Source organism: Salvelinus alpinus, chromosome 22, assembly GCF_045679555.1.
Source record: "Salvelinus alpinus chromosome 22, SLU_Salpinus.1, whole genome shotgun sequence".
In the NCBI taxonomy this organism is placed as follows: domain Eukaryota; kingdom Metazoa; phylum Chordata; class Actinopteri; order Salmoniformes; family Salmonidae; genus Salvelinus; species Salvelinus alpinus.
Window position 1 is genome coordinate 16,630,635 of NC_092107.1, and position 13,548 is coordinate 16,644,182.

At 44.0% G+C, this 13,548-nt stretch overlaps 1 protein-coding gene across 4 annotated transcripts in view; it reads left to right on the forward strand.

The window, feature by feature from the left end:
• Window positions 1-13,548, forward strand: part of LOC139549124 (leucine-rich repeat and fibronectin type III domain-containing protein 1-like protein) — a 122,444-nt gene that overhangs the window by 1,683 nt on the left and 107,213 nt on the right. The window lies entirely within an intron of this gene.

Genomic DNA, 13,548 nt, shown 5'->3' on the forward strand with positions numbered 1-13,548 from the left:
CGTCTGGTCTACCCTTTTTTATCTTGTATTGCACCGTGGTGGACCTATGTTTCTTCAATAATTCAAAATGACTTTTAATCATTCGCCTCCCTTGGCATTACATAACACAGGGCCACTTCTAATGAATATGTTCCACCTGAGCTACTTGGCTGTTAGCCTAATGCACGTCGTTGAGCTTGTGCAATTCGGCTTTTGGCCGCCGCCCGAGGTCTCTCCTCTTCATTGCCCACTCATGGCAGTGCATTTTTTTCTCCACTGATGCAGCACCTAGCTGTATGTCCTGTCTACCGTAAATCCAGCAAGGAGTGTTCTGAATGTCAAGCTGCAGTGCCTGATAATGTCTTATTTTGTACTGCAGGTAGGGGGCCACGGAGCACCAGATGCAGCTTGCAGCTCCCTCCTCACATGAGCTGAAGTCAGTTATGCTTCACATGACAATGTTCTTATATCTGTGGGAACAAAGTTAATATGCTACTAAACAATCCAGGTCAGATAACACATGCATGTTTGCCTGGTTAGATACATGTAACTGCCAAAATAATGGAAACACTTGAGTAAATGAAGGATACAAAGTATGTTGAAAGCAGGTGGTTCCACAGAGGTGTATGGCCCTGCTACACCACAACCATCGGGCATCCGGCATTGCCATCAGCCATCAGGAATTGAGGGAATGCTTCCTTTGAAATCAATCAAAGCTGCTGTACTGCCCATGTTGCGCTCGCGTTGCAGCGTCCAAGCTCAAGAATGGCCAAGGTTCAATTCTCGATGGCTGACGCGCCAGTTCATTCTATCATTCCTTAAAGAAATAAGGAGAAATAAAGTTGATTATTGTATGGCCTCGAGTATACACCACTGGTTATTTTACTAAGATTTATGAAGTCAAGCTACATGGACTATGTTCACAATGTAAACAAAATCAACTTGTGTCATTAGAAGATAATTTAGTACAACCATTAGCAACAATTGAATTAATACTTGCGAAAAACTGGACAAAAGCTATTGCACCTATACATAATGGAACAGTACAGTAGGGGAAATAGAATATAGACGCTCTTTGCTTCTGCTCCTCTTCTCTCTCAAAACAACGCATTCTGTGTAGCAGGTAGAACGTCACATTGTCCTGACGCTGATGGCAAAGCAACGCAATGCGTATAGTGGAGCTGAGGTGTTAGGGGCATGCATAAACATGCAGGGCAGGCCATTATTTCAGCGACCATGGCTATACCCCCATAGGATGACAAGGCCCACATCCACAGGGTACGTGTGGTCACTGAATGGTTTGATGAGCATGAAAACGATGTAAGCCATATACCATGGTCATCTGAGTTGCCAGATCTCAACCCAGTTGAACACTTATTGAAGTTCTCAAGGTTCAAGTTTTATTAGTCATATGTACTGCATGGTATACACTGTCGAATGAAATGCTAACTTGCAGGTTACTTCTCAATGCAACAACAATAAGAAATAAGGAAAGATAGGAAAACATATTAGCATAAGTATAATACAGGAAGCCACAATTTGCAGTCCAAAATGTACATGTGTTTTGGGGAAGGGGGTTTCGGAGCGCAGGTTTTTAGCAATCATTATAAGTCTGGTAGCAGCAGTTGTATGTGTAGCATTAGTGATGGAGGAAAACAATTGATTCAGTAAAATATCGGGATATTATTTTGGACGAATATCGTATTGTTTTGACAATATCGCAATATTATTGTTCCGCTCGTTGTCTGTACCTTCACTGAACCACAGATTGTTCTCCATCTTCTTTTTAAATAAGGAGCCAGTATGTTTTCAGCACTTTTATTTCCAGGACTGATCAAAACTCGTTATGTCGTGGCTCTCTCTTGTCCCTCTGCGGCAGACATATGGTGAGAAATATGTTTTTAACATGGAATCGCAGTAAAATTACGGTATCGGAATAGTGAAAATCGCAATACATATCGTATCGACACCTAAGTATCGTGATAATCGTATTGTAAGGTCCCTGGCAATTCCCAGCTCTATGTCGCATCTATATATATATATATATATACATGCACACACTACCGTTCAAAAGTTTGGGGTCACTTAGACATATCCTTTTATTTTAAAGAAAAGCACATTTTTGCCCATTAAAATAACATCAAATTGATCAGAAATACAGTGTAAACATTGTTCATGTTGTAAATGACTATTGTAGCTAGAAACGGCTGATTTTTTGATGGAATATCTACAGAGGCCAATTATCAGCAACCATCACTCAAATCAAATTTTATTTGTCACATACACATGGTTAGCAGATGTTAATGCGAGTGTAGCAAAATGCTTGTGTAATCTAACCTAACAATTTCACCACAACTACCTTATACACACAAGTGTAAAGGGATGAAGAATATGTACATACAAATATATGAATGAGTGATGGTATAGAACGGCATAGGCAATATAAAGATGGCAAGATGCAGTAGATGGTATAGAGTACAGTATATATATATGAGATGAGTAATGTAGGGTGTGTAAACATTATATTAAGTGGCATTGTTTAAAGTGGCTAGTGATACATTTTTTACATTTTTCCATTATTAAAGTGGCTGGAGTTGAGTCACTATGTTGGCAGCAGCCACTCAATGTTAGTGGTGGCTGTTTAACAGTCTGATGGCCTTGAGATAGAAGCTGTTTTTCAGTCTCTCGGTTCCTGCTTTGATGCACCTGTACTGACCTCGCCTTCTGGATGATAGCGGGGTGAACAGGCAGTGGCTCGGGTGGTTGTTGTCCTTGATGATCTTTATGGCCTTCCTGTGACATCGGGTGGTGTAGATGTCCTGGAGGGCAGGTAGTTTGCCCCGGTGATGCGTTGTTCAGACCTCACTACCCTCTGGAGAGCCTTACGGTTGTGGGCGGAGCCGTACCAGGCGGTGATACAGCCCGACAGGATGCTCTCAATTGTGCATCTGTAAAAGTTGTGAGTGCTTTTGGTGACAAGCCGAATTTCTTCAGCCTCCTGAGGTTGAAGAGGCGCTGCTGCGCCTTCTTCACCACGCTGTCTGTGTGGGTGGACAAATTCAGTTTGTCCGTGATGTGTACGCCGAGGAACTTAACTTACTACCCTCTCCACTACTGTCCCGTCGATGTGGATAGGGGGGTGCTCCCTCTGCTGTTACCTGAAGTCCACTATCAACTCCTTTGTTTTGTTGACGTTGAGTGTGAGGTTATTTTCCTGACACCACGCTCCGAGGGCCCTCACCTCCTCCCTGTAGGCCGTCTCGTCATTGTTGGTAATCAAGCCTACCACTGTAGTGTCGTCTGCAAACTTGATGATTGAGTTGGAGGCGTGCATGGCCACGCAGTCGTGGGTGAAGAGGGAGTACAGGAGAGGGCTCAGAACGCACCCTTGTGGGGCCCCAGTGTTGAGGATCAGCGGGGTGGAGATGTTGTTACCTACCCTTACCACCTGGGGACGGCCCGTCAGGAAGTCCAGTACCCACTTGCACAGGGCGGGGTCGAGACACAGGGTCTCGAGCTTGATGACGAGTTTGGAGGGTGCTATGGTGTTAAATACTGAGCTGTAGTCGATGAACAGCATTCTCACATAGGTATACCTCTTGTCCATATGGGTTAGGGCAGTGTGCAATGTGATTGCGATTGCATTGTCTGTGGACCTATTGGGGCGGTAAGCAAATTGGAGTGGGTCTAGGCTGTCAGGTGGGGTGAAGGTGATATGGTCCTTGACTAGTCTCTCAAAGCACTTCATGATGACGGAAGTGAGTGCTACGGGGCGGTAGTCGTTTATCTCAGTTACCTTAGCTTTCTTGGGACAGGAACAATGGCGGCCCTCTTGAAGCATGCGGGAACAGCAGACTGGGATAAGGATTGATTGAATATGTCCGTAAACACACCAGCCAGCTGCTCTGCGCATGCTCTGAGGACGTGGCTGGGGATGCCGTCTGGGCCTGCAGCCTTGCGAGGGTTAACACGTTTAAATGTTTTACTCACGTCGGCTGCAGTGAAGGAGAGTCCGCAGGTTTTGGTAGCGGGCCGTGTCAGTGGCACTGTATTGTCCTCAAAGCGAGCGAAGAAGTTTTTTAGTCTGTCTGGGAGTAAGACATCCTGGTCCGCGACGGGGCTGGTTTTCTTTTTGTAATCCGTGATTGACTGTAGACTCCTGTGTTCCAATGGCACGTTGTGTTAGCTAATCCAAGTTTATAATTTTAAAAGGCTAATTGATCATTAGAAACCCTTTTGCAATTATGTTAGTACAGCTGAAAACTGTTTTGCTGATTTTAAAGAAGCAATAAAACTTGCTTTCTTTAGACTATTTGAGTATCTGGAGCATCAGCATTTGTGGGTTTGATTACAGGCTCAAAATGGCCAGAAACAATGAACTTTCTTCTGAAACTCGTCAGTCTATTCTTGTTCTGAGAAATTAAGGCTATTCCATGCGAGAACCTGAAGATCTCGTACAACGCTGTGTACTACTCGCTTCACAGAACAGCTCAAACTGATTCTAACCAGAATAGAAAAAGGAGTGGGAGGCCCCGGTGCACAACTGAGCAGGAGGACAAGTACATTAGAGTGTCTAATTTGAGAAACAGATGCCTCACAAGTCCTCAACTGGCAGCTTCATTAAATAGTACCAGCAAAACACCAATCTCAACGTCAACAGTGAAGAGGCGACTCCGGGATGCTGGCCTTCTAAGCAGAGTTCCTCTGTCCAGTGTCTGTGTTCGTTTGCCCATCTTAATCTTTTCTTTTTATCGGCCAGTCTGAGACATGGCTTTTTCTTTGCAACAGCATCCTGGGGGTTGCCTCTTCATTATTGACGTTGAGACCAGTGTTTTGTGGGTACTATTTAATGAAGCTGCCAGTTGAGGACTTGTGAGGCGTCTGTTTCTATGTGACCCCAAACATTTGAACGGTAGCATATATACAGTGCATTCAGAAAGTATTCAGACCCCTTGACTTTTTCCACATTTTGTTACGTTACAGCCTTATTCTAAAATTGATTACATTTCATTTTTCCTCATCAATCTACACACAATACCCCATAATGACAAAGTCAAAACAGGTTTTTGGACGTTTTGCAAATGTATAAAAAAATAAAAAACAAATACCTTAATTATTCAGACCCTTTGCTATGAGTCTCGAAATTGAGCTCAGGTGCACCCTTGAGATGTTTCTACAACTTGATTGGAGTCCACCTGTGGTAAATTCAATCGATTGGACATGATTTGGAAAGGCACACACCTGTCTATATTAGGTCCCACAGTTGACAGTGCATATCAGAGCAAAAACCAAGCCATGAGGTTGAAGGAATTGTCCGTAGAGCTCCGAGACATGATTGTGTCGAGGCACAGATCTGGGGAAGGGTACCAAAACATTTCTGCAGCATTGAAGGTCCCTAAGAACACATTGGCCTGCATCAGTCTTAAATGGAAGAAGTTTTGAACCACCAATATTCTTCCTAGAGCTGGCCACCCGGCCAATCTGAGAAATCGGGGGAGAAGGGCCCTGGTCAGGGAGGTGACCAAGAACTTGATGGTCACTCTGACAGAGCTCCAGAGTTCCTCTGTGGAGATGGGGGAACCATCTCTGCAGCACTCCACCAATCAGTCCTTCATGCTAGAGTGGCCAGACGGAAGCCACTCCTCAGTAAAAGGCACATGATAGCCCACTTGGAGTTTCCCAAAAGGCACTTAAAGACTCTCAGACCATGTGACACAAGATTCTCTGGTCTGATAAAACCAAGATTGAACTCTTTGGCCTAAATGCCAAGCATCAAGTCTGGAGGAAACCTGGCATCATCCATATGGTGAAGCATGGTGGTGGCAGCATCATGCTGTTGAGATGTTTATTAGCGGCAAGGACTGGAAGACTAGTCAGGATCGAGAGAAAGATGAACGGAGCAGAGAGATCCTTGATGAAAACCTGCTCCAGAGCAATCAGGACCTCGATCCTAAGCACACAGCCAAAACAACGCAGGAGTGGCTTCGGGACAAGTCTCTGAATGTCCTTGAACACTTCAGTTTTATATATGTAATATATTTGCAAATATTTCAATTTTTTGGGGGAGGTTTGTCATTATGGGTATTGTGTGTAGATTGATGATGAAAAAAAACGATTTAAACAATTTCAGAATAAGGCTACAACGTAACAAAATTTGGTAAAAATCAAGGGTTCTGAATACTTTCCGAATGCACTGTGTGTGTGTATGTGTGTATATGTGTAATATATATATATAGACACACAGTTGATGTCGGAAGTTTACATACACCTTAGCCAAATACTAAATTTAACCCATGTTTTTCACAATTCCTGACATTTAATCCTAGTAAAAATTCCCTGTCTTAGGTCAGTTAGGATCGACACTTCATTTTAAGAATGTGAAATGTCAGAATAATAGTAGAGAATAAATTATTTCAGCTTTTATTTCTTTCATCACATTCCCAGTGGGTCAGAAGTTTACATACACTCAATTAGTATTTGGTATCATTGTCTTTTAAATAGTTTAACTTCGGTCAAATGTTTCAGGTAGCCTTCCACAAGCTTCCCACAATAAGTTGGGTGAATTCTGGCCCATTCCTCCTGACAGAGCTGGTGTAACTGAGTCAGATTTGTAGGCCTTGCTCACACACGCTTTTTCAGTTCTGCCCACAAATGTTCTATAGGATTGAAGTCAGGGCTTTGTGATGGCCAATCCAATAGCTTGACTTTGTTGTCCTTAAGCCATTTTGCCACAACTTTGGAAGTATGTTTGGGGTCATTGTCCATTTGGAAGACCCATTTGTGACCAAGCTTTAACTTCCTGACTGATGTCTTGAGACGTTGCTTCAATATATCCACATAATTTTCCTACCTCATGATGGCATCTATTTTGTGAAGTGCACCAGTCCCTCCTGCAGCAAAGGACCCCCACAACATGATGCTGCCACCACCGTGCTTCACGGTTGGGATGTTGTTCTTCGGCTTGCAAACCTCCCCCTTTTTCCTCCAAACATAACGATGGTCTTTATGGCCAAACACTTCTATTTTTGATTCGTCAGACCAGAGGACATTTCTCCAAAAAGTACGATCTTTGTCCCCATGTGCAGTTGCAAACCGTAGTCTGGCTTTTTTATGGCGGTTTTGGAGCAGTGGCTTCTTCCTTGCTGAGCGGCCTTTCAGGTTATGTCGATATAGGACTTGTTTTACTGTGGATATCGATACTTTTGTACCCGTTTCCTCCAGCATCTTCACAAGATCCTTTGCTATTGTTCTGGGATTGCACTTTTCGCACCAAAGTACGTTCATCTCTAGGAGACAGAACGTGTCTCGGAACGGCTGCGTGGTCCCATGGTGTTTATACTTGCGTACTATTGTTTGTACAGATGAACGTGGTACCTTCAGGCGTTTGGAAATTGCTCCCAAGGATGAACCAGACTTGTGGAGATCTACAAGTTTTTTTCTGAGGTCTTGGCTGATTTCTTTTGATTTTCCCATGATGTCAAGCAAAGAGGCACTGAGTTTGAAGGTAGGCCTTGAAATACATCCACAGGTACACCTTCAATTAACTCAAATTATGTCAATTAGCCAATCAGAAGCTTCTAAAGCCATGACATCATTTTATGGAATTTTCCAAGCTGTTTAAAGGCAGTCAACTTTGAATGTAAACTTCTGACCCACTGGAATTGTGATACAGTGAAATAATCTGTCTGTAAACAATTGTTGGAAAAATGACTTGTCATTCACAAAGTAGATGTCCTAACCGACTTGCCAAAACTATAGTTTGTTTACAAGAAATTTGTGGAGTGGTTGAAAAACAAGTTTTAATGACTCCAACCTAAGTGTATGTAAACTTCCGACTTCCACTGTAGATATATATATATATATATATATGTATATATGTATATATATATATATATATATATATATATATGTATATATATATATATATATATATATATATATATATATATATATATATATATATATATATATATATATTGTGTGTGCAGAGAGTCAGTGAAGGTGGTCACTCCAGTTCAAGTGTTCAGCAGTCTGATGGCTTGTAGATTGAAACTGTCTCTGATCCTGTTGATATCAGACCTCATGCTCCGATACCGTCTGCCCGATGGTGAGGGAATGAACAGCTCACGGCTAGTGTGTGTGGGGTCCTTGATGATGCTGCAGGCCTTCCTCAGGCACCGTTTCGAGTAGATGTCCTGGATGGGTGGGAGCACGGTCCCAGTGGTAATTCTGGAGCGGCGCCTGAGACTGTGTTTTACACCACCATCAACAAAACACCAAATGATGGAATTTCTCGTGGGAGAAGGTTGTCACATTCCTCCAATAGAGTTCCAGACACTTGTACACTCTATGCCAACGTGCATTGAAGCTGTTCTGGCTGATGGTGGCTCGACGCCCTTTTATGACACTTTATGTTGGTGTTTTCTTTATTTTGGCAGTAACCTGTTGCCCCCTGCATTCTTGTATTGATCCACTCCCGATGTGTGTTAATGGGTAGGCTGATTTTGGCTCTGTGTTGTTCAACAGCTGCCACGGATCTGTGTGCATGTCTGGACTGTTATCTCCCTCCTTTTATCATTCTGCTGTGTGCCCGGAGGTGACAAATAACACTTGACATGGGAATCTTGAGATACGCTGTCCTCAAATTAACAAAGAGTGTCGGCGCTCCCGGGGTACTGTATCTCTCGAGATCTATTAGTGCTGTCTGGCGTCCTTTGTCCCGCAATGATGGATGGATAGCCGATGATGGATGCCAGATTCTCTCTCCTTCTCGCCCCCCCCCCCCCCCTCCATCCCTTCTCCCACCCTCTAACCTTCTGTCTCAACGACAGGCGACAGGCAGGGACACATGAAATGACAGTGCCCTCCGCCCATGTAGTTTCCATGTTGCTGGTGAGGACATCATACCGCCAGCCTGTTGCTGTCAGTGCCAGCATCACTCTATAGTACGGCACATGGCTGCCCCATCTGCTCCTGGGTTCACCATTTAAATGTGAGAATAGGCCTAGTGGAGCATCCTGGCCTTGGAAGGGTTTGTATGGATTTTCCTGAAATCAGTTGGATTTTCCAGAAAAATGATTTACAGCTAAAATGTGTTTTCTACTCGGAGACCGTAAAACATGTACCGCAAATCATGGCAAGTCAAAAAGGAACTGTTGGAGTTAGTTCCTGAAATCTCCCAAAATGAACGTGTCTCAAATGAACACAGTTGAACAACATTTCACTATGATCGCAGATCAACTTAATGATGAGAGGTGCATGCATATTCCATGATGCATTTTTGAAATGAATGGTAAAGTACGATATCGCTTCTGTGTTAAAAAAAATGAGCTCTGTCGTCATTAGTAATCGCCTGTGGGAGGGTCTCATTAACGTTTTGGGAAATAATGGTCAGAGTTGTTCTCGGTTGAGCACAGCCTATAGGCTACTAGTTACAATGTCCACTGAGGTGCTAGATTTCAGCAGTTTTGGACCAATCACCTGATCTGTTGATAATGCAGGTGTTGGTTCCTGCTAAGTAAGCACTTATTAAACAGGTGTTCTTCCATCCAGTCCTTAAGTCCATGAATCATTTCAAGTCTAGCTCAAAGGCCTGGGCTTATCAATCAGGATGGCATGTTAGCGAACACTTCAGCGGGGTAATTAAGTCTCTTCACCCCCAAGGATCCCGGTGTCAGGAAAACCCAATAATGCTCCAAGATAGAGAGTAAAAAAAAGGCCGAACTTCAGCAATAGCTGTATGCTAATGTGAAAACTTGGTAAAGTTGATGTTATCCTCAAAATGTGCAAGGTGTTTTCATCACACGTAAAAGTGTGTTGAGATGGATGTGTCAGACACGTATTAATACCTTTTTCTCGGGTTCCTGTTTTTGTACCTTGATGTAGCTGGCGTCTTTGACAAGGCTTCCTGCCAGCTACGCCAGGAAACCTGGCCTTCGTTAGCTGCTCTCACGCTGATCGTTTCACAATGGCTACGCGCTTACTTGCATCAACAGTCAATAATGTGTTGTTGATTCTATCCCTGCATCAGTTAAATGAGTCTTTTGGACAAGGCTTTTCCAACTGTGTGTTATGGTTGGGCCTTCTCCAAAAGAAGAGGGCACAGCACCAAATGTGTATCTTTGATGACGTTTTTTGATGCATTTCTCCCTGGGATTGAGGCAGATAGTTCTGCACTGGAATAGGCTGGTCGTCAGCATGGGGCTGTATGATGACGACAGGAAGTGCTGAATCCCCGATGAGCATAGGGAGCGTGATTTACAGGAAGTGTGTTTTATGCATGTATAATTATGTTCGACAAAGACTAACATCACAGCCAGCTACCAGATCCCTTATTTAATGACACCGCTTTCCCTGCTCATCATGTATGTCAGCTCCACAGTGCTCATAACCCCACTCCCATCACTAGTGCCACCCCTTAACCCCTCAACCCCCACCCCTCCACTCCATCCAGTACTTAACACCACTAAGTGTAGCTCTCCTCAAGCGTAGCTCTATTGCATCACAATGGTCCTTTTTGCGCTATGGATCCGCAATTAGCCCAGCATGTCGTTTACCAATTGATCCTTATCAAACCCAAATAGGCTGCTGTGGAAGTATATTTGACCAAGCCCCCCCCCCTCCCCCCTTGTTACCACCCACTGTGATGGAACAGATTTGCAGACCAGGCTTATGACTAAAGTGGGGGTCCATCGCTCCCCCATCTTCACGCCAGAAGCCATTCTTCAAGATGGAACCTTGGGCTCTATGGCTATTGTTGGACCTGGGGATGCCTTCTGCATCTCATGTTGGTTGTTACTGTGGCTGTGCAAGAAAAGAGGGAAACCGTGGCCTCTGACAATGTATCATTTTCAAATTTCCCCCCAATTTTTCTATTAGCAAATCCGTATTCCATATATTGTACAACTATTATTATCTCACTAATTACGCCAGTTGTCTATTTGACCTTTCTTATTCGTTTGGATGACATCAAAGCGAGAGGATGACACATCGATGGCACCTCACTGTTTAAAATGTAAGATTGTAATTGCAATATTTTGCTTGCCAGGTTCAGGAAGGATCTAATTTGAATTCCTAATTACTAGGTAGGCAAACGAGAGTCTTTCAGTTCCTTTGTGTTTGCCATTTTACACTAAGGTAGAGGTTAAGTATGGGAGTAATGGGTTAGGGTTAGTGTTAGGGTCACCCTAACCTTATCTTATCTAACTAGGTTGGCTACAGAAGATGCAATATCATTCGCTGATGGATTATGGGGATTTAAAAAGTCCCACGGCCTGTTATTACACAAGTCAACCTTAAATTCCTACGCCCCATTTATTTTATCTCAACAGTTGGCCTTCCTTTGACTTCATATCCTGGCCTGTATTCTGTGCTCTATATTCTCGCCCCACCACCTGTCTCTCTCTCTCTCTCTCTTTGCTGTAACCACTGCCACAGACTGAACTAATCCCTTTCCGAATCCCCTCCGGGGAACAGATCTGGCTCTGTGGGACTGTTCCTCCTCCTCCCGGCTGCCGCATTCCGAGGTGACTCAATCCCGCTGCATCCTGCCTAGTGAGCGGCCAGAATCTCAATCAGCCTGCTTCTGACCTCTGCTGCCAGGCAGCTGGATTGGTGCCACTCACTGCCTGATTAGATGGGGGTATTAATGGATAGCTACTGCACTGTACCGGGCTGGGACAGACCTCACTGCCAGGTCAGCTTCTATGCTGTACACGTCCAAAGTCACATATTTCTGTCTGGACCTTTATATTAGTCCTAGTGGGCGCAGCACTTGGCCAGCAAATCAACCATGACACACAGCAAACATTGTGAATATCAGTGTTCTCCCACTCCCCCTCCCAGCCTAGTGCAGCCTGTCGGGTGGATGATATAAATAACAATGTTCTCTGTAACCATCTGCATCCTCTCCTATCAGACGGGGGGGGGGGATCAGACGGTGGGATCTATACAGAGCTATCCCGCTCAGCGTCACCAGGCCATGATGCCACATCTGGGCCTGTGTACATCCATCCATCCACATTAGCATTAGTGCTGCCAAGGTTAGTGTGCCGGTCGAGAGGATTCCTGAGCTAAGACTTTACTGACATGCATCAGGTTGGGATAAGGGCCGGAAAAGGCAGACGGGGGTGTGCCGGGTTTATGATCAGAATTATGCAGGGAGAATCACATCCCCGAACTCATTCACCTCAAAGATCCTCGAGTAGATTGGTCCAGATCTAAATATAAAACATATAAATAACCCAAAAGGCAGAGGATCTATTTATGACAAGAGGATGAGGGATGGGCAGATACAGGGAGAGAGGGAGGAATATAGTAAAAATGTGAGACAGAGGTTGAGAGAGAGTTATAGAGGCCAGAGAGAGAGAGTTATAGAGGCCAGAGAGAGAGAGTTATAGAGGCCAGAGAGAGAGTTATAGAGGCCAGAGAGAGAGAGTTATAGAGGCCAGAGAGAGAGAGAGTTATAGAGGCCAGAGAGAGTGCGTTATAGAGGCCAGAGAGAGAGCGTTATAGAGGCCAGAGAGAGAGCGTTATAGAGGCCAGAGAGAGAGCGTTATAGAGGCCAGAGAGAGAGCGTTATAGAGGCCAGAGAGAGAGAGAGTTATAGAGACCAGAGAGAGAGAGTTATAGAGGCTAGAGAGAGTTATAGAGGCTAGAGAGAGAGAGTTATAGAGACCAGAGAGAGAGAGTTATAGAGGCTAGAGAGAGAGTTATAGAGGCCAGAGAGAGAGTTATAGAGGCCAGAGAGAGAGTTATAGAGGCCAGAGAGAGAGAGTTATAGAGACCAGAGAGAGAGAGAGTTATAGAGGCTAGAGAGAGAGAGTTATAGAGGCTAGAGAGAGAGTGTTATAAGGGCCAGAGAGAGAGAGCGTTATAAGGGCCAGAGAGAGAGAGCGTTATAAGGGCCAGAGAGAGAGAGCGTTATAAGGGCCAGAGAGAGAGAGCGTTATAAGGGCCAGAGAGAGAGAGCGTTATAAGGGCCAGAGAGAGAGAGCGTTATTAGGGCCAGAGAGAGAGAGCGTTATAAGGGCCAGAGAGAGAGAGCGTTATAAGGGCCAGAGAGAGAGAGCGTTATAAGGGCCAGAGAGAGGGAGCGTTATAGGGGCCAGAGAGAGAGAGAGAGTGTTACAGAGGCCAGAGAGAGATATAGAGTTAGTGTTAGAGAGAGAGATTTAGAGAGATATATAGAGTTAGAGAGAGATACTGAGTTACAATTAGAGATATAGAGTTAGTTGGAGATATAGAGTTACAATTAGAGAGAGAGAGATATAGAGTTAGAGAGAGAGAGATAGATATAGTTACAATTAGAGAGAGAGAGATTTAGAGAGAGCTATATAGTTACAATTAGAGAGAGAGAAGGAGATATAGCGTTAGAGCGATATAGAGTTAGAGAGAGATTTAGAGAGAGATATATAGTTACAATTAGAGAGAGAGAGGGAGATATAGAGTTTGAGCGATATAGAGTTAGAGATTTAGAGAGATATAGAGTTACAATTCGAGAGAGGGAGAGAGTGAGATATAGAGTTAGTTGGTGATAGAGATATAGAGTTAGAGAGAGATTTAGAGTTA